General features: G+C 38.2%; 1 protein-coding gene across 4 annotated transcripts in view; it reads left to right on the top strand.

The window, feature by feature from the left end:
* LOC109064256 (transcription factor HIVEP2-like) overlaps nucleotides 1-25,422 on the top strand; it is a 68,369-nt gene that overhangs the window by 9,848 nt on the left and 33,099 nt on the right. For 2 of the 4 annotated variants that reach the window (XM_042746518.1, XM_042746521.1), the window contains exon 1: nucleotides 18,005-18,467. The exons of the other annotated variants lie outside the window; for them this stretch is intronic. The gene's annotated coding sequence lies outside the window, so the exon portion shown is untranslated. Of the gene's footprint in view, nucleotides 1-18,004; nucleotides 18,468-25,422 lie in introns of those variants that run through there. 4 annotated transcript variants of the gene reach the window in all.

Here is a 25,422-nt window from a genome sequence, read left to right as displayed (position 1 = left end):
CCCACACATCGCGCCGCACAGGGTGTGCAGGCATAGAGCTGAAATACGCCCTCCTTTCGTTTCCTTCTCTTTGTCAATGCAAATCGCACACCGTCCAAAACCTGCACTGCTGCAACGGAGCACGCTTCCTGTTTGACATGGTGCATGCGTGAGCTTCTGCAGAGGTGGAGGGATGCGTGCTGGAGTTGAAGCCGGGCTGTGGTTTTCATGCCCACTCACTCAGTTGCCACATGCAAGTGTGCATGCGGGCGCTCAGCTGTCCTGATAAGGTCAGACATTGGCGGCCGTTTCTGGCGTGGAATTGCATCACAGCAAGAGACCCATCACTTTTGCGGCTAGACCCGGGTTCTTGTGATGCGTATCTCCCTATCTGACAGACTCCTCTGTGCACTGCTATCTCTCTCTCCGGATGTCAAAGGCGGACAAAGCAGCTCTTATTTGACACCTTTTTAACGTAATCCTCTACGTAATCATGGTTTATCTATATCTTAATCCATTAACCCAGCATCTGCAGATGACCGGCAGAATGCATCACTAATTTGCATGAAAATCCACATCATTAGATTACTAACCTCATTACATTACTAATACCCAGTATGCAGATTACTAGATGGATGTAAAATAGCACCATATGGCTTTGAAATCAGAGACTGTCGTCACTTTAAATTTAAGAGAATTGTTTTATTTGTTCACACAATCTGTTTTAAGTCGCTTATGGGCTTTTGGTTCCTTTAATGAACCCAGTTTTCCAAATAAAACGATCTTAGGCTTCTTTAGTTTTTGTCCTTTGTCTCAAATCTTTGTTGTTGATCACATATTCCTGGATGGAGGAATATATTTATATCATATTACAGGCTAATACATGAATCGACTGCAATTGCTAATCATAATGACTTTTTGGCAGTGGTTTGTCAGAAAGCTGGAGAAAATAGGAATGCCTAATTGGGGGTTATTCAAGGAGAGCTCTGTTTTTGCTCTGTGTAGAACAGGTGGTGAGCTGAGCTCGGTAGGATTGGTTGGCAGAGGCTGTTCGTTGTGTTGGTGAGGTGGCAGCTGCGTTGAGCACTGAGCAAAAAGTAGCGCTTTCCTCCCTCCCCGCCTCACTTTCAGCACACCCACGTGCCACCCGCATGCCGAAAAGAGCTGCTCTCGCCCCACTCTCGCTGCGATGGGATGAGGGTGTAGCGAGGGGGCGGTTGGGGGGTGTTGCAATCAGTGCAACCGAGAGATGAGGAAAGATTTCAGTGTAGATCAGTTGAGTGTTAATTTTGTCAGTGAAGAGTTCGTTAGTGGTGAAAATGTAAAATTTAAATGAATACCCATTGTTTACAAAAATATGTATGTGAACAATATACAATAAAATGCTAGATATTAACAATGTGCTAACAATGTTTCATTTGTTAAAATTAATATATAAAATGTTTCGATATATTGTTTAATTTAGTTTTTATTATAAACTACAATATTATTTTTCTATTTTTGAATTAAATGCAGTGTTTAATATCATTTATTTACTGTAATAGTATTTATTAATTGTTTGAATTTATGTATTTTCAGTTTTAAATTTAGTTTTACAAATTTTGTTTTATGCTTTTGTCTTTTTTAGTTCATTGCAGTTTTTTTTAAATATTTCCAATTTATTTTTTATTTTACTTTTAGTAATTTTAGTACTTAGACTTAAACATTCCTCATTTTTTTTTAAGTTGAAGTTTTTCATCTATATCCAGTTATATGTAATATTATTTCAACATTATTGCCATAAACTAAAATTATTAAAAATACATTTTGTTATAGTTAACAATAACAACAGATGCCTTTTTGGTCAGAGTAAAAATGGCTAAAATGTATAATATGAAATATGCATTAAATTTAAAGACAGAAGCTGTGAATAAAAAATGTAAAATAAATAAATAAATAAATAACATAGGTCAATATACACATTTTATCCTGCACTCAGGGATTGTTTTGTCTTTATTTAATTATATTTATTTATATATTTTTAATGTTTTTAGTATTAGCACACTATCCAGTCATTGATTTGCTCATTTTGTGAGTGTTCACATCCAAGATTTACTTCCTCTCTTGATCATATGCTTGATTTTTGTTCACTGCTACAACAGCAGTCTCACCTTTCTCCTCTTTCTGAAGGTGACCTACTTATAGGCATGGAGTATTTTCCCTATTGTGTGGTATAAAGCAGGTAATCCCTACTGTATGTCATCTGTCATCCAACACTCTTGCATATGGAGGATTTGGCCGGTGATAAGGGGTATAGAGGGTGACGATGAGTGCCCTGCTGGGAATTGAGCACCTCCGACACTGGCCTGTTGGCTCATCTTCTCAGGTCATTAATCCAACATTCTGTCATTAGTGGTTCCACACTGTTCCTCAGCAGCTGTCCTTCACACTTGATAGCAGTACATTGAAGTGCTTATTAAACAGAGCACAGGCTGGACAGTGTGCCTCCCTGCAATCAGGAAGGGTGCTTGCGATTAATTAGCGTTGGTCTCTCCAGCTAAAGATGCAGCCAAGAGTTGCCCTAAGATGTTTGTACTCTGGTCTGATTAACAGCTTCTGAAATCATACAATAACCATGCACACTTGACCAATTAGCAGAGGTTAGGTCACGCCTTTGATAATTGAACCTTTGCTGAGGGTCAGTTAGCTAAACAATTACTCCCTTAGTAATTGTTGTTCTCTCAGTTAAGCTTTATAGAATGTCCCGTAGGAATGAACTGGAGACTTCCAAGAATAGCAAAGGTAACAGTTTGAATCAAGGGTGATGTTGCAACACATTTGTTTTCATCTGTCTTTAAAGTAATTGTTTTACAGAGTAATTTGATTAAAGAGACTCTGATCCGAATTCTGAAAAGCTGCTTGAAGGCAAGCCTTCTTTGAAAGCGATTACAAGTATTTATTTTTAGCGAATCAATGAATGACACTTACGAATCAGTTCATTCTTTTAATCATTGGGACCAGTGAACAAATTATGAACAAATTATTCTAATGAGTCATTTCTTTTTAATGTATAGTAGATCATATGGTGGTGTGTAGTTAAAGATACATTACGCATTTTATCAGTGGCATTTTAAGATTTTAATGAATTAATTATGTCCACTTGTTTTGTTTGTTTAGTATCAAATTGTTATTTCTATATTAAAGGCCACATTTATGCCGCCTCTAAAATACTCTAAAAATCTGCTTTTTCAAGAATTGCTTTAGATATACTTATTGGAGTCTCAACATTTGACAGAGGAATTTTACTCCCTAAAAGTACAAAATAATCACTAATAAAACCATTAAAGACAGAATCATTAAGAAATCGGCAATTGGACCTTTGAAATTCTTCATTATTTTTGTCCCTATTTATTCTTCACTGTTTATTGGAGTCATAATATGAGCCACCAAGCTTTCTAGACATTTTTTGGCCACTACAGGACATCTGTAATCTGCCAATGGATTGAATTACAGTAATCAAGTTTTATGAGGTGAGAGATGGAAAAAAAGCTTGAACAATTCTGGATCCACAGAGTTGAGAGTTGGATGCACAGTACACATGTGGTTCTGATCTTTTGGCATTTGTGATGGAGGACAAGATTTGAATCTGCATCTGCTTTAATAATCCCTCTCTGGCCCTCTTTGTAGCTTTGGACTGATCCATCCATCCATGCAGGATTGCCAACATTTTATATACTCAGTGTTCATTTCTGTTCCTAATGAGATATTTTGTCATGTCACGAACAGAATGGCTCTTATAATTTGTTGTTGTTCTTTGCTAAATAAGAAAACTCTGCTTTGGACTACCCAATAGACTGCCTGGAATGGTTTTATTAAAACTGCCATCTTCGCATAGTCTAGTGATGAATGGCCTGCTAAATCCTTCCCTTGCTCCAATTTACTGCAGGGATTAATAGAAGGCAAAGTTTAATTACTGCATGTGAGCGGAGACACATATTAAGGCTCTTTGTTCTCCCTGTACATGAAAGGTGATTACAGGTGTAGTACAGCTCTATGTATCACTACCTTGGAAATACACCTCAGTGAGTCACCTTTACTTATACTCTAAAGTGGTTTTGCATCAAAATGCATATTTTAGGTCTATCAGCTGGCTGATTAGGTTTTAAAGGGCAGTAATTTAATTTACTGTATGTGTCTTATATACTTATATAGAGATGGCAACTTGTCAAGTCAAATCTTGAGGTATAACCTTATTGTTTCCTATCTGTGCTGTTATTTCACAGCCATTGGATTGGAATACAGCTTTTTTATAAACTTGTTAAGGTTCGATTAAGGTTCTGACTAAGGAAACTCTTACTATATATCACACCGCTGAGGCAGGGAGTTACAGACATTATGAATCAAAGCTAGCAAAGTGCTGACAGAACCCACAGCGTATTACTCACCTGACGTCTCTGTCACAGAATTTCTTTTTCCACTTTAACAGTTCCTCCAGACAAGTTGGGAAGAGATCTTGGAAACAACAGTATCATGGGATTGTGTTTGTCTAATGTGCCTCACAAATTAGCTTGATACTTATCTCTAAAAGGACAAAAATGGTATGTTTTTCCATATATGCATACTCAGGGATGTAACCAACATAGATACCAATTAGACTCTGTTATGCATTGCTCTGTTTTTTTGCTAGGATGACAAAAGGTTTTAAAATGTACATTTTTAGGCTGGTCTACCTCAACGGACTAACACTTGTCAATGTCAAAAGTATTGAGATGGCTAGCCAAATCAACTGCGTTACTGTTAACAAAATGAAAAAAACATGATTTGCACCTTGACACTTTAGTTTTAAGTTTGCAAATAAATTAAACAAAACTGAAGATCAAAACTTTTAGAGTGCTCGCCAGCATGTTTTTGAGGCATTTCGATGCACTGGCTACTGATGCACATGCCTTTGAGTCTTTGCGTTTGATTTGTGTTAAGCTTCTCTTTATCACAGGAGGACGAAGGAAGGGAGGGAAGAACTGCCACTCCTCCTCCTTTGAGTCCGGATCCCTTGATCAGCAGCCTGTGCCTCCAAACGCCGTGTCATAGGTTCTGACGAGTGCAACCGCTCGCCTTATCTGCAGCGCTCTCCGCTTCAAAGACCCGAGCTGTCTGTCTCGGCGCATTGATTCCAGTCTCTCTGAAAAAAAAAGAAATAAAAACACTGACAATATTAGCAAAAGAGATGAGCCCTCGACTTGATGTATGTTGAAACATGCCCTGCTTTGAGAGCCCACCGAGCAAGCTGGGAGTCTTTTGAATAAGACGGGGGGGGGGGGGGGGGGGGGGGGGGGGTAACTGCGCTTCATGACATGCTTGTTTAAATGCTTTTGGCTGTGAACGACTGTTTCTTCGTGCGGTGGAAGAAACGGTGGCATTTTGTTTTGCTCAAGCGCTGTGATCAACCAGCTTGCCTGGGCCACCGTGTGACAGGAAGCATTGCTAACAGAGACGTTATAACACTGACAGCCAAAAAAAACACTAGAGATGTGAAGTGTGTGATGAGATAAAATAGACCTGTGCTATCAGTATTTTGCCATTATTTGAGTGTGTTTACTTGTTTCATCCATTTGGTTGTCTTCACAGCTGTCCCCGTTAGCATGATTTGTTTCAAGAGAGACAGCATTATGCCAGCCTCGTCTTCTAAAGCCAGACTTTTGACTGGGTCCTCATTGCAGCCTATTCTGGCCAAGAACTGCCCACTTAAACAGGAAGAGACTGGTTTCAACACTGATAATAGGAAATGTTTATTTAATCAATCTAACGTGCTGATTTGGTGCTCAAGAAACATTTCTTTTCTTTTCTTATTTTGTTATCGATGTTGAAAACAGTTTTTCTGCTTAATATTTTTGTGGAAACCATGATACACTACTATTGGGGGCAGAAAGGATAAAAACAAAAACAAACAAAAGAGAAATGAATACTTTTATCCAGCAAGGATGCATTAAATTGATCAGAAGTGACAGTAAAGACATTAATAACTAATAATTAATATATTAAAATCAGTGATTAAATAAATTGACAAAAACTAGTATGTATATATAACATATTTAATATATTTATATATAATATATATTAGTTTATAATTTATAAATAATTTATTAGTATATTTTATATAAAATGTATTTTTTATATTTATTCATGTCTTCAGTTCAGAGACATTTTATATTAGTTGTATGGTAGAGATGAGACAATCATAGTCAAAACACAAAACCCAATGGTAAAATCAGTTTCTGATCACTTTCCAAGCTTCAGAATAGTTTTTTTTTTTTTTTTTTTTTTTTTTTTTGTGGTCGCGAGATAGATGGAAGATTACACAGTCGTTTAGCGAAGCACACTCATTTAGCTCTACGGATTTCTGATCTTGGTTTCCTCTTCGGAGAGGGGTAGCCACCTGCTTAGTGTGATGTCAGTGATGTCTGCTTTCCCCTGCTCAACATGTGGTGTGATGCAGGGCGGTTGAGTGAAAGGAGGTTTTGCTGGTGCACACGCACTTCTCACACATGCACACACAACATACTGGGAAGGCTAAGGAAGTATGAGCTGCCACAGTGTCAGGTCTCTGGTGCTCCCATCAGCCCATGCTGAACACATTCAGCTTCCTGTCTGAAGTGACAGTCTGCACTCTGCTGACTGCTTGTGCAAGCATGTGTGTGCGTTTGTGCGTGCAAGTGCAAACACTGTGAAATTCTGTTCCTTTGAAATGTCAGGTGCGCAGGCCTAATGCAAAACTGTGTTAGTCACAAGACCTCCCTGAAAAGCTTTGGAGGAACAATGCAAGAAGGCGACTTGTAAATTGCAATCTATGAGTATGACGTCGGAAGAGAGTATGATTTCGGAACCAAAATATCCCAAGCCTTGCTCACTTTCTCCCTCCAGTCACCCTCTGGCCAAAACAAATTGTGTGGCAAAGCAGGAACATTTTAAGTGTGACTCGAGGCGCTGTTCCTGGAGGATTGGATCTTGGCAGGGCTGCACCGGTAGCGTGGCAGGAGGGGGGTTTCACTTTATCTCAATTCTGTCGGTTTCCTCATCCCATCTGTGAGCTTGGCAGCCTTGTTAAACTGACATTGCTAGTCTCCTATCTCACCTTCTAATTTTTGCCCTGCAGCCCATCCAAGAATCGCAACTTGCATCCGTTCTTCCGTGCTGCTGGTTTCCATGGTGTTGAGGAACTGTGGTCTGTGGTGGCATGCCAGTTTGGTGGATACCATGCTCCAGTGGTCCTCCTTCCTCCAGTACTGTACTGAGCAAACTGTTTTTGTTGCTCAGGATTTAAAGGGACAGTTCACCCAAAAATTAAAATGATGTTATCGATTACTCACCATCATGTCGTTACAAACCTGCATGTAAAACAAATGATGACCAATACTTTTTTCCATTTATCTGTGCAGGTTTGGAATAGCATGGAGGTGACTAAATAATAGAAACCTTCTATAAACCTTCATTTTAGGTTTTAATCTCAAACCACTTTTTATACATTAAACTGTATTAAAAGATGTCTAATTATATGGGTAATTAATAGTAAGCAATAAATATCGTTTTTATTTTAATAGTAGTCACATCGTTTAATAATTGAATTTAATCGAATTTTATTTTATTTTATTGCTTTAAAATTATAAAATGTTTAAAATGGCAATATATAATGATATAAATTAAATTAAAAAATTGAAAGAGGGCTAATTATATACAAGTAAATAATAGAAACCTATAAATACAGATTATAGTTTGACAGTTATAGTTTGTACTTCTCTCGCATTGACATAATCCTTCACATCGGCTATATCAGCACAGTAAGGTCACGCTGAACACAACAGAGTGTACAATGGAGCAGTGCAACTTTTTATGTTTCTTTAACTGTATTTTATTTTGATAATGAACAGGCTGCAATGTCGCAAAATAGGTTGTGTCTGTGTGCACCTCAGGTGCCGACGCAATATTGTCATACCAACACTGGTTGGTTATAAAGATAGAAGCAAAACATCATTCAAAACTGTCAAGATTTGCAAAATAAATAAAAATGTAAAGCTTTTGCAAAATAAAGAAAACATTTTTCTGCTTTCTCATTTTCCTTTCCTTGAACTTTGGATCACATTACAGTTAACCGAAACTCAGCACGTTTTTTTCCTTTCGTTTTGTTAATCTGTCAGTGATTTAAGTGAAATACATTTTGTGTATAGGGCAATATAGGCTATTCCTTTTTATGTAAGCCTATAGTTTTATTCTGTTTTCTCTGTTCACAAGCACTGCAGGTGCATGTGATCTGTTGAATCCATCTTACACTATCCTCTGATAAACTCTGACTTACCTATGATGAGTTTACAGCTGAGCGCAGGCATTTCACTGGCTGGATGCGTCAGCTTAACACTTGCATAGGCCATACTACTTGAATTTCTGATTGGTTGATAGCAAATTTCAAATGCTAAATGGAATGATAAAATAACGTTATTAACCGGTTAATGGCAATTTAAAATTCTGGTTCTGGTTCTGTTCTTGTCAAAATTTCATTCGTTTCTGGTTTTCGTTCCTTGAACTGGTTCAGAGGCCTGCTATAATTATAGGCTTTTTTGATTGTAGTTACACCACTGGTGGAATCGTTTTATTGCATTTTTTTTATTTTATTTTATTATTTTATTTGCTATAATTAAATAAAATTATAAATGATCTAAAATAGCAATATAAATTAAATTAACACATTAAATGACAGCTAATTATAGATGAGTAAATAATATAAACCTATAAATATAGGCTTTTTTGATTGTAGTTACATCACTGTGGAATCATTTTATTGCATGGTGTATTTGTTTTCTTTTTAGTTTAGTTTAGTTTAGTTTAGTTTAGATGGACACCAACTGGGTTTAAGGCCTTGGTATTTGGGGGTGGGTGGAGGGGTGGGGGTTTGATGATGAGTCCCAAAAGGCTACTTTGGTTTGTCGGGGCATATAAATATTGAAGCAGCAAATTTCAGCCCTTAAGACTGTAATCCTGTCAACGATTGTTGCTTTTTTGCTGAGGTTCCTTTTCAAAAATTTTATGCAGGGGCCGTTTGAAGGTTCTTCATCCGACATTTAACACTGTCACAGACTGCCAGTTTGCAGCACAGTGAGTAATGTTTAGAAGATCCAGGGAGGGCTGAGGGAAAAGTTTAGGATGCAGAAATCTTTGCTTTGTTTACCTAAACTAAATGCAGTAACGTGGCTCCCAATAAACCCATCAGAGAGTGCAGGAAGCTTAACTGTGTTAATTAGCCCTGAATAGGTATGATGGTGTTCAGCCCAAACCACTTTGGGATTGTAGGGACTCAGTATGCTCCCATTTGAGAGGGAAATCCCAATTACCGTGCAGAGCCTTATATGCTGATGTGTGAAATCTTCGGGTCTTGCTTTACATATTCAATCTTGGATTGGCACTGCCAGAGAAAAAGAAGAGAACAGTAGTCTGGCTTTTTACAAATATCCTGCTGAGGGAAGCACTTTATTGGCTTAGACTATCTGCTTTGTGTAAATACACAGCCCTGGAAGCCCTGGCAGTGGCAAGGTGAATTGATTTCCTCTGGTGGGACAGACCCTGGATCTGTGTGTGGAAGAGTGAGACAGCTGCTGTGTACTTTTCTGTCTCTCTCTCTGTCACAATGCTGTGTCAAGGCCACTTTCAACCCTCTTTCTATCCCCCTTTACTGTTTACTACTCCCTCCTTCTCCTCACACTCCCTCTCTGTGCCTACACTTCATCATGTTTTTTTTCCTTCTGACACTCAGTTTTTTCCTCCTCTATCTCTGAATATATTGTCGCGTCTGGCTGTGAGTGTGCTTTAAGCACATGCTGCAACCTTGATAGATGTTCTCTCCCTCTATCTCTATCTCCTTCCCTCTCTGCCTTCTTGTCCTCCTCTATTTCTGCATCCTAACTGGTGCAGGTCTGTATTTCTCTTCCCCAACAAGCTCAGGATCTTTCCCCTGTGCAATGTAAAATGCGGATCTGGGTGAGGGAATGGGTAGCGGTTTGTGGATCTCTCGGTCTGCGGATGGGCTCTGTGAAGAACCTAAATTTAGCAGCTCCTCGCTCTCTCTGTTGTGTTTGCTGTGCATGGCTTAATTAGCTGTTGCACGCAGCATGGCACAGTACGTCTTGGATGCATTATAATGCGTTAAATTATTGGATGCATATTTCATGTTGAATGTTGGAGAGGAAGGCTCTTCAGGCTCGCATCCTGTAGTTGAAGATGAGTACTAATGTCAAGAAGAAAGGACAAGCTTATGTTCAGTTTGGAGAAATGAGGCAACTGCTGCTGTTGTTAACCTAATTGAGAAACTCATATACTCTGTCAGTTCTGTCAAAGTGTGAGCTAGTAATCAAAAGGTTGTAAAAGGTAATAATTACTGAGTAATATTTTTATTTTTATTAAAATAATTTATATAATTTTGGCTTAATTTACGTCACAATATGAAACTGTGCAGCAGATAAATATAAATATTACATTATATATATTGTACACACAAAATGATTTTGACCTATTTTTAGATATTAGGTAACACTTTAGTATAGGGACCAATTCTCACTATTAACTATTTGCTTACTGTCATGCCTATTATTAACATATAAGCTGTTGATTAGTACTGATAAAGCACATATTCTGCATGACCATATTCTACATCCCTAATCCTACCCAATACCTTAACTTAACAACCACCTTACTAAATATTAATAAGGAGCAAATTAGGAGTTTGTTGAGGCAAACAATGGTTTGGTAATAGTGAGAACTGGACCTTAAAATAAAGTGTGACAAAAGATATTATTATATTGTTTTCTTTATATATATATATATATATATATATATATATATATATATATATATATATATATATATATATATATATATATATATATATATATATATATATATATATATATATATATATATATATATATATATATATATATATATATATATATATATATATATATATATATATGTGTGTGTATGTTGTATGTATGTACATATTATGTGACCCTGGACCCCAAAAACAGTCTTTAGTCACACGGGTAGATTTGTAGCAATAGCCAACAATATGTTGTATGGGTCAAATTATCGATTTTTATTTTAGCATTAATCATAATCATTAGGATAATCAATAAATATTCATTAGGATATTAAGTAAACATCAAGTTCTATGAAAATATTTTGTCAATTTTAATAACATTATAATTAATTATAAATAGTTAATTTATAATGAATACCTATTATAATAACAATAAATTATGCATAATTACTTTAAAGTAACCCTAAACCAAACCCCAATTCTATGGTTAGTCTTATTATTTTTTTAAATGGACTGATGAATTACTAATGTAAATGAGATCTTCTGCTGACATAAAAAACTCAAGTCTGCAGCAAACGTGTTTTTGGAGTTATTGTATCGTTGGCATCTTTTCTTTGTTGAGCGTGATGATCAATGCAAGATGTTTTCTAGTTCGATGTTCTTTGTAAACTAACAGGTCTTGTTGATTGTTGGAGAAATTGCTGTTAGCCTCAATGAGTCATTTCTTTTCCCAAAAGCGGAAAGGTTTACAAAAGATGTTAACAAGCTCACGGAATGGCACGAGCTTACAAATATCTGACTGGAAATGGGCTGCAACATAATAACCCCTCAGGAGAGGAACATTTGTGTAGATTACAACTGAAACGTTAAGCGTGTCATGACCTGGCCGTGATATTGTAATGTAACGTGAGTTAACACAGATACACCCAACTGAGTCATTCCTTCACAAAGTCTTACAAGGCAAATTTGATGGTTGTGTTTGTCTTGCACTGCAGGAAATAATGTCACGGCATGTTGAGGTTTTCCTGGAGCAAACAGATGCTCTTGAACTGCTAGCTGATTGCGATGCAATGGCCCGGGATGATAGTGGCATCTGGGGGGTGCTCGGAGGGGGGGGCTTGTGACCAGGCCACCACTGCGTGAACGTATTGCATTTCTAGAGTGATAGATAATACTGTAGCCCAGCTCACTAACACAAATTCATTTATTTATCCTCTCCAGCAAACCATTCATGTTCACTAACCTCTCTGTATACAAACCCATTAGCCTTGGAATAAATCCCCGCACTGGAGAAAATGTACTTTACAATTTTAGCCACCTGTCCAACCAGCTTTTATATCCACTATCATTTTTTCAAAACTAGACTAGTATTTTATGATATAATTTAAGTTAAAAGAAAAGAAATAGTATAAATTTTTTTCTTGCATTGCTGACGTTGTGACAACTTACATCAACTTACATCTGTTACATCTATGTTACCACTGACGTATATTTAGATAATATGAATGGCTCATGCACTTACACTGAGAGTGTTCCAGAGCCCTTCAGGGACATTCACAGGACAGCCTAGCATATTTTTAGAGACCAACAATATGTCCAATGTGCCCTACTGTTCATCCAGGCTCAAGACCCAAGTTTAGACCTGGGTCTAAACAATTTTACATTCAGTTTAAATTCCGGGATTTTAATTGACTTGACTTACAGTAACAAACATGATACACAATTTGAATTTGAATGCAAGGAATATTCAAAGAAATACTCTATTTTTAACAACCCGGCCACACAGAAGAATTTAGAGCCCTGTATTTTTGCACCAATCGTGTGTAGATGGAGACAAAACAAAATCGCTGCCAAAAGGGTGTACTTGCTGGATACTAGTTTTAGAAGTTTGTGATAAATAGAGCAAGCACTGAATTTCAAAATGCATTGTTGAATTTTGTTGTAGAATGGAGATTTATTTTAACATTTGACTATTTAGTTTTTTTTCACTCGTACACATAATTAGCCCTGCATAGCACAATTTGTAACCGAAGAATGAAAATAGCTCAAATTCAGTCATGAAAACATGTAGATCAAAATAAAATACTCTAAACCGCTATAAAATTGAGAGTCTGATGCAGACGTTTCACTCAGTGACTTTAGCTTTTGCATTTCTTTCCAATTCTTATGTAGCTCAAACGTGTTGTCAGAGCAATTTAGTTAATTTCAGCTGCTAATGTTCTATTCACAGTAATTGTTCGGAAGTGGAAAAATATAATTTCTTAAATTACCCCCAATCTTAGGTCTTTTTCCATGCCCCGGTGGACTGCATCCGGTTCTGGGTGCTGAATGAGAGGCGGGCGGCATATACAAAGCCTGAATCTGTTTGCAGTGTACTTTAATAGAACTCTTGTTCTCGCACTGGGCAGCAGCCGAGTCACCTGCGCTGCAATGTTTTTGGGTTCGGGGAAGCGGAGGGGAATTGGATGCAAAAGGGGTCTTCTGTTTGGGAAGCCCCCGGTGTTCATTCCCAACATCAGCCAGCTGATCTGACTCAGGGCCAGGGCTAAAATTGGTTGTGCTTGTCTGGGCAATTTTTGTTAACTGACACTGCGGGCGAGGGGGCTCTTTTGGGGCAGCCGTGCCCCCCCCGTGCCTCGCCTTTAAACGCAACAGGTGCAGGGGGGCAACTTGAACCCTGCGGAATTATAGAAAGCTGAGAGAGCTGCTCTGGGGACAGTGCTTAGAGGGGTATTCACTCCACAAGGTTTCTTTTTCCCCATATTTTTCCTTCGGGCAAAATTGGAGACAGCTGCTGGGGAGTGGCGCAGATAGGAAAACACGCTCCTGGGTTGCATAACGGGAGAAAGCAGGTCCCCGATGGTGCATGGAGTGTGAGCCACTGCCTTGCACTCCAGTGAGCAATTGTGCAGCCCTCGCTTGAGAGCCTGTTTGTTTTGGAATGGCTGCTGAGTGACTGTTTTCATCAGCGTTTGCGCATGGCCTGTCAGACTACACACACGCCCCCCCCTGAACTCACGCCGAGCCTCCTAGGAGAATCACTCCTGGCATGAGTCACGCCTGGGTTGAGAGGTCAAATGGAACACTGACATGAATTTGTGCTCGGTTCATCAAGGCCTGAAGTGCGATGTCCGATATCTGTGACTGTGACCCTGCAGTGTGTTGAATGAAAAGCTCATTTAATCTTGATTTTAATGAATGCTTGAGCCTGGAATGTAGCGGTTTATTTATAGGAAGTTTAGCCTGAAAGATGCAAATCACAACATAATTTTTAAACATGCCATAAGCTGTTTTTAGAGTGCACAATTGTGTTGAATGCGTGTGTGCGTGTGTGTATTTATATATAACAATTATATATATATATATATATATATATATATATATATATATATATATATATATATATATATATATATATATATATATATATATATATATATATATATATATATAAAATATTTATTTTGTCCTCTCAGACACTCTGTATTTAAAGTTCAATTGTCAGTTCTGTATGGAGGAAAAGTGTTTAGGTATTTGATAGGTATGAGATTTTGTGTTAATTGGATACTGTCTCATTTCCAGAATATCTTCAGGTTAATCACTTACTGAATCTGCAAACCCCTCTGTACTGCTAACATGTTAACATGCTCTAATTGTGTGATTCATTTATGTGTGCGTTAAAGCTCTTGTTTTCGAGCAGTTGGCTGTGCCCTGTTCTCATGCGCTTGAGGGATCTAATGGAAAGTACTGTGCAGCGTTACAAATGAGACCCAGCACAGGTTGCCTCCCAATTTTCTCTGCTCTAGTTATCCACTATTGCATGATTTACCCTCTTTTAGCATCTTTTCACAACACTAGAACGTCCAGCAAATGTGTATGAATGAGTGGTAAAGTAAAACAGGCTCAGGAGTAGTGATTTCAGGATGTGCCCTGCTGATTACGTTGCTTTTTTTAGTTATATACAATTGAACGCTCTCTTGACAATCCCCACTCTGGAGGATTGATGGTTCCTGAAGGCACAAACTTCTGTTGTCACCAGCGCATGGAAACAAAACATCCCTCATTTCCGTTCTTAACAGATGCTTTTTCATTACAGCTCCACAAATAGATTTAAAGACAATGCTGTCAGTTGTGTGATACAAGCACGTTGTTACATAGAAACATTTAATTATTTACTATTAATACAAAACCACTCTCATACAGATATCAGAAGTTGTCTTTCTTGTATACCTGTATGGGAAAGCAATACTTCCAGCAATACTTAAGATTAATTATTGATGTAGTAAATGTATACTGGAGGAATTAAACTTCCTAATTAAATCACTATCACTATAATGATACACTATTATTATTATTTTAAAGTAAAACAGAATATTATAGTAGCATAAATATAAATATATAATTAATACATATTAGAGAATTACTGATGTGCAGCAAGTATTTGCAATAGGTTTTGTGTCCTCAAATGAAACAGCTAATTAAGAAACCCTAACTAAAATGCCCTTGGGGAACCTGTTGACTGATGTTATGATCCGCTTATGACACAGTTTGGAACAGATCCATCTGATCTTAGAATTAATGCATGACAAATATACAAGAAACAGAGGCTGACATATCTTGCTACAACATCTTGTTTCACAACACGCCTAACTTCACTGAGTTCTCAGTGGTTGCTGATGCAGTAATGATACTCCTAATGAATAATACCATGACTAAACAGTTGCAATTTGTCAATGTCAAAAAGTTCTAAGGTTTGGGACGGTTACAGTAATCTCACCGCAGTGGCACTTGGACAGTGAGGTCACTTCTCAAGGTAGTTTGTGCAATAGATTTGTCATTAGCATCAAAGAGGGAAAACTTCCATGAGAAGGGGAAAAATAAAGGCAAATCCCAGCTGGGGGTTCGGTGAGGTAAGCAGAGTATACTGTGGTGACGGGAGGATCCTTCATTTCCCTTGAGTCCCTCCCCTCATCGCAGCCTACTGATTAGAGGAGTGCTCACAGCTTGGCAAAGGTCCAGAGCCTCACCTCAGCCATTAAAGTTGTTCATTCAGCACTAATGCCAGCTGAGATCTTGTTCCCGTCCTATTGTCCCTTAGCCACAGACCTGTCAGACTGCCTACTTACTGAGGATGATGCAAAGAAACAGCCAGACGTCCATCCTGCCCTAGATCTTGTCCTAGACCGCTATCTCTTCTCTGTTCATTACCGTGAACATGACAGGCCTGTACCTGTCTGCATGGATGGCATTCTAGCCTGTTTATTTGCTTTCACACTCAGCACATTGTCTCATCAGCAGTGACTCGGGTTAAGGGACACCTGTGTGTAGGCAGAATGTGGACTGACGCTGTTTTTAGATCAAGGGCAATCACATTCTGAGCAGTTAAATATTAATGAAGCTTCACCTGTCTAGTTTAGTAGGAAACGCACTATTATGTGTTACTGCATTTAGCAGGAATTTGTATACATTTGTATGCTTGCATGCATATGACCACAGGTAATGGATAAATAATTGATTTGTACAACAAAACAGTGGAAGATAGATGAAGGCTGCTCTTTATTTCTTCACAGTTAGCAGATGGTATCCAGTTGATCGCCTATGGTGAATACCACCTGATCTTATAGAAAACATATCAATATCTGGAAATCCCTTTCCATCTCAACAGCAAGATTTTGGGGTCATTCTTCATTTGCGATGAGAAATAGTATCTTTTTAGTAATTTGTTGTAATTTTTCTATCTTTATTATGATAGAAATTTTAGAGGTGTTAGGAGGCAAAGTGGGAGAGGGGAGGGGGGGATTGGGAAAGGTCCTCGAGCCGAGATTCGAACTCGGGATGGCTGTAGCACAACGCCGCTGTAGGCTATCAGCACTGACATCTTTTTAGTATTTAAAAGTAAAATAATAATTATAAATTAAAAAAAAACTATCATTCAAAGGTTTGAGGTCAGTAAGATTTTTAAATACTTTTATTCAGCGATTCCAAATTTTTTTCACATTATTTTGATAAATGTGATTGTGACATTGAATGTCCTATAACATTAAAACCATCACAACCATACATTTCTGAAAATCTGACCATGAAAGTAACAACCCAGACAAAGTGGTCACAAGTATTTTATTAAACCTTCCATTTCTCTGGATATTGCATGATAAACTGTTTTAAAATGTACATCTATAAAGCAGATTTGTAAATATTCAAAATTATGCATCTAATTTGCTACTCCAATTAAAGAATGATTCATCTAGTTTAATTAGCAGTGCAAATCATACCCTATCAAAAACAATCCAACACATTTTAATAAGGTGCCCTATTGGATATCTATTGGTAGCTAAACCAGCAGAGTTGTTTACAGAGAGACTTGTTCAGACAGTGAGTGAGAACCCCCAGGGAACTGGTTTAGGTCCTTATAGTGTTTTTATTCTCTGCGTATCTGAGTGGGCAATGTCACAGGGGATGCTGGCTCCCTGTTGGCCAGATTCTCTGTTAGTCACCGAGTCGCTCTCCAGAGGTCAGACCTGGTCAAATATTTTTAGCTGTGTAAATTGGATTCTGTGGTAAGGGCAAAAGTCTGCCGAATAGGTGTATATGTTTAGTTCGCAGATGTGATAAACTGATTCATCTTTGGGATTACCGGGATGGTCATTCTCACGGTGACTCCTGACAGCTTGATGTCATCCCGCAGGTTGAGTAAATGCTCCCTGGAACGTGCCGCAGCTGTGGGCCAATGTGGCCATAACTCTTGATCTGACAGCTCATTCAGGTGACCCTCAGAAGGGCTGCATTGCTGTCACTCATGACACAGTGTGGCGGCGGTAAATCTATTAGCATACGTTAGAATTAATCTTCTCTGCGGTGAAGGGGGTGGCCGGAAGTCTTTGCTCAGCAGCTTGGTTTCCCTGTAAAATCTTTTATTATTGGGATTGTCGCAGTGCACACCTGTCCAATGTCACCGTTTGTTCCGTTAAAGTAAAATAATCCTTGCTAAATGCATGCACACTCACACAGACACACAATTTCACTGTGTGATCTAAACGCTAATCATATCAGTGTCTGGGCCTGGCCGAGAGTGATCGGTGAAAGCGAATCTATAAAGGGATTTTGTAAGAATTAGCCCAGTGAGCTATTTTTAGCCCTGCGGGAGGTGGCGGAAGGAGGGTTGAGTATTGATACCATGTTGCTATACACTGCACTCTTTGGACAATCCCAGGGTCAAAGGCAACGAGGCCAGACTGCAATTAAAGCACTGTCCAATAAGACTCAAGCATTGTTACGCACAAATGCTTGTTCAAAAGGCTCTTTGACCCATCTGCAGTATTTGTGTTCGCAGCTCTAGAGACTTAAAAGGCACCAAAACAGCCCAGAAGCGCAGGCACTGCGAAAGTACCTCTGAGCGTTGTCTGTTGTATAATCCCTCTAGGGGCCCCATTGCTATTTTTGTTCCTGGATATGCGTCACAACTGGGTATTTTCTCTGGTGACTAGCTTACATCAGTAGGTCTCCTAGTATACGCTCTATCAGCGAGAGCCTTCTGATTGATGGGAGTTTCGGCTGGGGCTTGCTGGCGCTTTATTCCTGATCTCCTAGAGTGGACAAGGGGAATTTGAGATCGGCGGAATGTTGTGGATGACCAAGGACATTGAGAAGCCAGGTTGGTTGACAAATCCATTTTTTCCCCTTTCTCGGGTTGTCTCTACCAATGCGTCTAGTGTTGATCAGAGAAGTGATATCCCTGTCGGGGGGATGATGTGACCGCGAGGACAGACATAGGAGCGGAGGAGCGTATGTTAGCTGTTTTCCATGGGCTGAAGCAAGTTGTCAGTGACAGAGTCTCTGCTTGCTCGATTTGCCTGTATAGCTTGCATGCTGCTGTAACATTATATGTTACGATATAGCAACGATATTGCCTTGCTTTTGTTAGGAATCTTTTTCCTGTGCATGACCCTTTCTTTTTCTGTTCTCTCCTGCATTCTGATGGTACATTTGTTGTTAAGGCTTGATAGGACGTTGCTGTTAGACTTCCATTGATACTGATGCATCCTCAGCGTTTGTGCGCAGAGGAATGTCAGTTCTCTTCTCAGTTGCGGGACACCCCTCACATACCCCCACCAAATTCCCCGTGGGTTCACGTGCCTCATGTCATCCATCAAATGCACTGGGAATTATTAAAAAAATGCTTGTTTGCACAATGCGTCTCATCTGTCTCCGGATATGCAACCCCCCCCATACAGCTGTCTGCCTTATCAGCATGGCATAATTCATTATGTGAGGGATAGCTCTGGTGATAACGCAGGGAGACACCAAACAAATGTCATTGGCACATGTATTCTAGTCCTAGTTAAAAGTCACCAGTTTAAAGATGCATCAATTGATTTTGCGTAAACCTTAGATTTGTTTGAATGTACCAACTAAGTTCCATTCAGAAACCTTTACAGCAACCTTGAGATGCAGGTCAGGAGAGCATATCCTCCTCATTTTCTTCCATCCTCCTTCTTGTGTAGAGTGAAAGAATTGTAATACGTCTGTCTGATAGCAGTGGAATGATCCTCCCTGCCAAGTGTGCTAAAGCATTTTCCATTCACAAATACTTCATGTTCCGGATTCGTCTGCTGTACTGTAGTTCGGAGAGCTGTCTCTGGGACAGGGTTCGGGAAATGCCCCATTTGACGTGCATTAAGGATTATCAAGTGTTTTGTGTGTATGGACTGGTTTGTGTAAACGTTTCGTTGTTTTGTTTTTTGAGTTTACGTTTTTTTTTCCCTTGCGTCCTGAACATCTAAAGTGTATCAGTGGAGGGAAGCCTACCACCACGGATCCTTCTGACCTGTCGTGTGATAGAAAGCAATTACCGATCGGAGCGGGAGCTCTGTCCGCCCTTGAGCATGAGAGTAATGCGATGTTAGCCTGCCACCGCTGCACTCACGGGATTACAACAGACCCTCGTGCACAACAACCAGATACAGACCCCGCTTCATCAATTGCTCTGTCTTGGTGCTGGGACAGGAAGTAATTGTGTCCAGGTTTGGGCACTGCATTCTTTATCGCATTCTTTAGGACAAGATCTATCGTTTAGCCCAAAGTCCTGTTTTTCTGGATTCATGTGTATGTATGACACATATAGACCTATGCTCCCAGAAGTCCTTGGAAGGGATCTCCTGTCCCCACCTCCCCAATTTACTGTTTAATTTTAAAGGAATTCAAAGGATTTTTTCACCTCTTTATTCACCCTCACGTCATTCCAATCTTGTTGGACGCTGGTATTCTTGTGCAACACAAAGGTAGACATTTTTAATGATTTGCTTTTGTCTATATAATTTAATTAAATGGGACTAAAGATTTTAAGCTTCAAGGGATCATAAAAGTCCACGTGACTCAGTAGCAAAGTCTTCCGAAGACATGTTAAATTTGTTTGAGAAAGAGACCATAATTTCAGACGTTACCTGATAATCTTCAATTTACTTAATCCACTGAATTTGTGAACCTCTCCAAATAGTCATTGAGTTAGTGAGTTAAATTAATAATTTAAATTAATATAAGCATTTGATATTTTTATATATTTTTTATATTCATATTTAGCTTTAATTTATTTCTCATTTCAGTTTTAGTACTTTTAGTACTTTAAATTAGTACAGCTAAGTTTAATTAATTTTAATTTAATTAATTTTAGTACAGCTTAAAATTATTTCAGTTATTCATTATTTCATTTTTTTTCAGTTTATCATTTAATATTTATGTTTCAGCTTTATTTCTATTAATAGTTTTATTTAAAGGTAACAAAACTGATTGTTTACATATTATAAATCACTACTTATCTCAAGAATGGCCCAAGGTGAGTTAGGGCAGATGATTGCTTAAATTTTGTTTTTCAAATGGCTCCGTTTCATTATTTAAGACCTGGAATATAGTGCAGAAATCATATAGACCACTATTATACTTGGTGCTTACACTGTATGTTTTTTTTTTCTGGATCTTAAAACCTCCAGTCCCAATTAATTTGTAACTGTGATGAAAAGAGCAACCAGTACATTAATCAAAGTCCTTCTTTTGTATTTCATGGAAGGAAAAAAAAAGAGAGAACGTGAACTATTTCTTTAAAACCATAAAAATGCTAGATAAGCATTGTCCAACTATCAATATTCTTTCAGCCTTCGAAGAACACAATGGAGCACTTCATTCAGCATCTAACCTTGTCTTCTTTTGTGTGTCCTACACACTTTTCCTGCATTTGCTGTCTATGTACACTTCCTCTTTTCAAGCTTTACTGGAATGAAACAGTTTCTCCACCGAAAGGTTCACCACTCATTTTTACACGTTAGTATGCATTTTCCTTCTAATCATGACACATTTTCATTCCCTTTCCAGACAGAAGTGAATGTTATGCATCTTCGCATGCTGATTAGAATCAGCCATTTACAGTTAAGGACCTGATTTCTTAGAAGTAGAGCAAATAGTGTTCTGATGATAAATTCCATCATTCAGTGGCTAAGCTGAAAGCAGCTCCATTTGGAGACAGAAAAAACGAATAGAATGAATAGAGAACCAGAGTACAGATGGCAGGAGGAGGCCACCTGTATACCTGAATGATCCTCTGTGACCTTGCACCACCGCGCTCCTCCTTCTGTTGAAGAGGAGTGAAAGAGACAATCACCACATCCATGCTCACTCCTCCCGCATGATTTGCTTTTTTTCCCAAGATCCTCTGTACTGACAGAAAGTCCCTTTTTGTCATGTGTTGACAGATACAAATGAAATATCTTCGCACTTTGTTGTCTCCTGACAACGGCTTCGGCATCTGCAGTCTTCAATGATTCTGTAGTGACCATCGGTGCAAGTTAAAAGTCAAGACTGCTCAATGTGCAGCATTAGAGAGATGCTCAGGAGAGAGGCAGCGTGTCCATGGTGACATGACTGGCATTTTGCCCCTATTAACTTCTCTGACCTTTGTGTGAGTTAATGAGGCTATACTATGAATTAATTATGCTGACGTGTAGATGGTCTGCCTATTTTATGTCTGCTTCCTGTTCACTATTCAATCACTTCTATTTGGTTAATAATTTTCTTGGTTATTTCTGTTTTAGTGCCTTTATATTTTTTCCTTTTATATTCCCGTTTCTATTTTATTTCTATTAGTACATTTACATTACAGTGAGAACATACCAAAAAACTTTAGGTGAGAGCCAATGAAATATTGCATTATATTATATTATATTATATTATATTATATTATATTATATTATATTATATTATATTATATTATATTATATTATATTATATTATATTATACAGTAACTGAAAAGCAGAAAAGCTCATTTGAAACACTAACACTGATTCAAACGAGTGTAAGAAATCACTGTCATTTGGATTAATAATTAAAAAAATTATTTTCCATATTTTAATGTTATTTCCTTTAGTATATTACAATGAGAACATACAAAATATCTTCAAATTAAATATTTTATTATATGTTATATTTTGTACAGTAGCTGTATTAATATAAAGTGTACTATAATATGAAAATATTAAATAAGATTTTAAATGTACAAATATATAATATTATAATTGTATATATTTATAGTTTTGTACAGCTAAAAGACAGATGGATTCATTCATTCATTTAAAAAAAATGAATACATTCTTTACAATCTTTTTATTTTGACCCAAACTTTCAGCAATTAAAACCAGAAGAAACATTTGCTGAACTGTACAGCTGCTCTCATGCGAAACCGTAGATGAGCAACTACAGGGCAAATGCAGCAGGGTCTGATCGAAAACAGCATGGCCAGGTTTTCATAATGAATGCTGAGGCTTTCATTCAAGCCTACTCTAGCTGTGCCTTGTGACGCAAATGTCACTGATCCGAGTGCCAGAAGAGTGTGGAGGTGTATGGATGGAGGTTGGACAGACCCTGACTGCGTCCCCTCTCTGCGTCTGTGGCCTGATCTCCGACTGGGCTAAGCTCTCCATACCTTCTGTTCGGTCGTGGCCAATGCCAGATCTGTAGCAAACAGTGAGACCTGGATAACCAACCCAAGCCAAATGGGCAAGCACTCTGTGATTCACACTCCAGCGAGAAAGAAGGTGGAATAGACGGAATCTAATATTGAGATTCAAAATCATGATTTGTTTTTAACAGTAACGTGATCTCTTGACTTGCAGTATTTATTTATGCTGTTTACATCTTGAAATTCAGTGCATCTGTGAAAAGCAGCACAGAGTGGGCAGGAAGTTCAGTCATGCTGACCTCTTGACTTATAGAATGTGAATGTAGATTTCAGTGTTTGAGTGTGTACTGTGCATCGCCGGCAGCATTTTTGTGTCTGTATGTGTTTGTGTGCATCATACTGTACAAGTGTGTGTGCAGGCATTGCATTGGCCAGGCCCAGTGTGTGGGCTAAACCCAGGAAGTGGGCAGGCAGGCATGTGGCCCTCTGCCACTTGGGCCCCAGGGTTCCTATCACAGATGGCCCACTGACATTAGCCCAGGCCTGGGGTCAGCTAAGAGAAAGAGAGAGTGAGACTCATGACATTCTCAGCCTGAAAGGATGAAAAGACAACAGCGAGATGAAAGACGCACAAAGACACTTTACGTTTGCTCAGGTGAAGCTTCGAGCGGAGACTGCTAGGAAAGTGGTTGGTTTTTTCCGTTGAATCACAGGTGAGACCACCTGTCTCCACTGGCCTCAATCAACCACATTCCTGGCAGCTTTTATACTGGAAAATCAGTTTGCTACGATTGAGATTCACATAAAAGCAATTTACGGTTCAGATCTATCCCAGGTACAGATATGACGTTTAATAGCATATATTTACAGACTTTTATTGCGCAGTCATAAATTTATCCGACAACCCTGTCTGAACTCACCTTTACGGTATGGTTTAAAGGTAAAAGTTTAGAGTTGAACGTCAGATGCTTTTTTAAAGTTAGGGTCTTTTTTTATCTTTTCTTTTTCCAAACAGCCCTGTCAGACAGATCAGACTCCCTCTGCTCTCTGAGAGTCTGTGGCCTCCATTATTAATGTTGAAAAAAATCTGGCTTTACACACCAGGCTGGTGGACTGTACCCTATAAAACATATCATCCAGCGTATGAGTCACTCCATGCTGGACGCAAGATTTTATAGGCAATCGTTTCAACAAATCCCTTTTTTTCAGCAAAACCTTTTTTGGAGGGATTTTGTAGAGAATGAGGCTGGTCACAAGCATATGTTGTGTTTTAGTTGCTTTTATTCTAACTAGTGCTATTTTAGTATCATTACTACAGTATCTTATGTTTTGTTTTAGTTTAAATTTTTGTACTTTCCAATTTATTTTAATTTTACTTAAAGATTTTGTAATTTTGGTGTTTTAGTCAGTTTATTAATATTATTTAAAATTTTTAGTTTGAATAATTTTAGTACTTAAAATAATTATATTATTTTAAAATGTCTACTTCATTTAGTTTTAATAAATTAGATGATATAATTTTAAAAAGTATATTTAATTCATTTTCAGTTTTAATAATTTTGGAGCAGTGTTTAGCATGTTTGCATGCTAAACACTTCATCATAACTTTTAAGTACTGCAACACAGATTTTAAACATTAAAAATGATATGAGAATGATGTTAGAGGAGGCTGCTGGTAATGTATCACCTTTCTTTATCTGTCAGACACAGAGATTCAAGAGTGAGACAGTGTGTGGCATTTCATAAGGGAATCATGCAGGGGTTTCAGAACAGGAAAGAACCAGATTAATGGAGAAAGAGAGAGGTTACTGTAATGAAACCCACCTAAATCTTCAACCACCATAGAGAAGAGAGCAGCTGACGGTTATTCATCCTACTGATGCTCTGACGCGCTGACACCGAGGCAAGGTGAGGGCCTCACTTATATTTTTAGTCTGTGAATGGAAGGAGCCATGAGTTGAGTCAGAGGGAAGAATAGAAAGAAAAGAAATGGAAGGAAACGGGAAAAAAAATCTGCAGGCAGATGGAGAGGCAGCAGCCGTGGGTTGCTGTGACTGAGATTGTGCTGCTCTATTTAAAAACCACAGGAGTTTGTTAATGCTGCCGTGGGGTACATGTTATGTGTGTGGAGATGGAGAGACAGGAGTGTGTAAGTAAGTGGGAGGACAGAGGGAAGGAAATAGAAAAACTGCCGCTAGCACAGCAGCCCTCATTACAGTGCGACACAGATCTGACCACATACTGCTGTGGGCATGGCACTTATCTATGAACATTATAGCATGACTGTTTATGGTTGAACACTACTGCCTTTTGACCTTTGCCCTTGGTAAGCATTGATGTTTAATGTCTGAATATGGAGATATTGATTTCTTGAATCAGTTTTCAGCATCAACTAAGACTGTTTTGATAACAGAATTTCAGTAGTTGATACCACTAAAATGTCATGATTTTCTTTGAATATTATTAATATATTTATTAATATATGTTTTTTATAAATATATGTTATTAATATATGTTTTCTATGTTTAATTTATTCCTGTGATGAGAATAATGAATTTTCAGTAACAATTACTCTTTTACAGATCAATTAAATCAGTCCTTAAATAAATTAAGTGTTATTTTATTCATTTATAAATTAGCCTAATAAATGCACTGACCTTAAAC

Source organism: Cyprinus carpio, chromosome B20 (assembly GCF_018340385.1).
Source record: "Cyprinus carpio isolate SPL01 chromosome B20, ASM1834038v1, whole genome shotgun sequence".
Taxonomy (NCBI): Eukaryota; Metazoa; Chordata; class Actinopteri; order Cypriniformes; family Cyprinidae; genus Cyprinus; species Cyprinus carpio.
This window is presented reverse-complemented; position numbering and strand designations above follow the sequence as displayed.